Source organism: Quercus robur, chromosome 11, assembly GCF_932294415.1.
Source record: "Quercus robur chromosome 11, dhQueRobu3.1, whole genome shotgun sequence".
NCBI lineage: Eukaryota > Viridiplantae > Streptophyta > Magnoliopsida > Fagales > Fagaceae > Quercus > Quercus robur.
Window position 1 is genome coordinate 36,061,650 of NC_065544.1, and position 927 is coordinate 36,062,576.

Sequence of the window (927 nt, forward strand, 5' to 3'; positions counted from 1 at the left end):
TATCTCGTACATATTGTGTAATTATTACCATTCTTTAACTTATAGGTTACCAGTTTTTAGTTGTTGAAGTAATGAGGTTGTTTTGTTTTTCTCAATGTCAAGGGGGACCATAGTTTTCTCATAATACCATAACTAAAGAAAGTAGAGTAATTTTTGGAGGAATCAAATAGTCTCAAAAATATTATTTCTAACAATCAATTGCAATGGTTTTGAATGTAGACATGTGATCAAAACACGTGATAAATTCAAGAAGAGATGAACATCAACAGAAGAACCATAAGTGAAATAACAAAAGTTATGTGGGACTCTGGTAATGAGGTAAGAAAAAAGAAAACCTTGAACAATAATATTGTGTCCTTAACATTGCTTTATGTAATATAGACCTGCTTTTACAATAATTAACTATAAAATTATGAATTGATTGATATCAAATTCAATTTCTAGGAAACTATCTTTACCTGTTAGGAAAAGATTATAAACATTAAGATAGATAATTCTGGTTGGTATTTTATCTGTTGCGAAGTATGTCGTAAAAAGGTAAAATCAAGAGATGAATTTTTATGGTGTGACAATTGCAACAAAAAGGCATGCTTCCCAATCCCAAGGTATACAAAATGAAAATGTTTACTTTTTATATTAAAATACACAATAACTAATATGATATTAACATTATATATGTCATTTCTCTTATCAGGTATAGAATTCAAGAGCAATGTGCAACTCACACTAACATTTGTACTCAAGGAAAACTAAAGGACATATTCAGTGACTACTACGAAGCAACAAAGGAAGAAAATACAAAAAACGCTTTAAAGTTGTCTTTCAATTTATTTTAAATATTGATTAAGTAGTTCTTTAAATTTGTGTTTCATACATTTTATGGATAATTGAGGATGTTAAAGATTTAATTCTTCATTTTATTTTAAA

General features: G+C 27.5%; 1 long non-coding RNA gene across 1 annotated transcript; it reads left to right on the forward strand.

The window, feature by feature from the left end:
- Nucleotides 1–242: 242 nt before the first annotated feature.
- LOC126706782 (uncharacterized) lies at nucleotides 243–927 on the forward strand. Its single transcript, XR_007648708.1, has 2 exons — nucleotides 243–318; nucleotides 695–927. It is a non-coding gene; the product is annotated as an uncharacterized LOC126706782 (long non-coding RNA).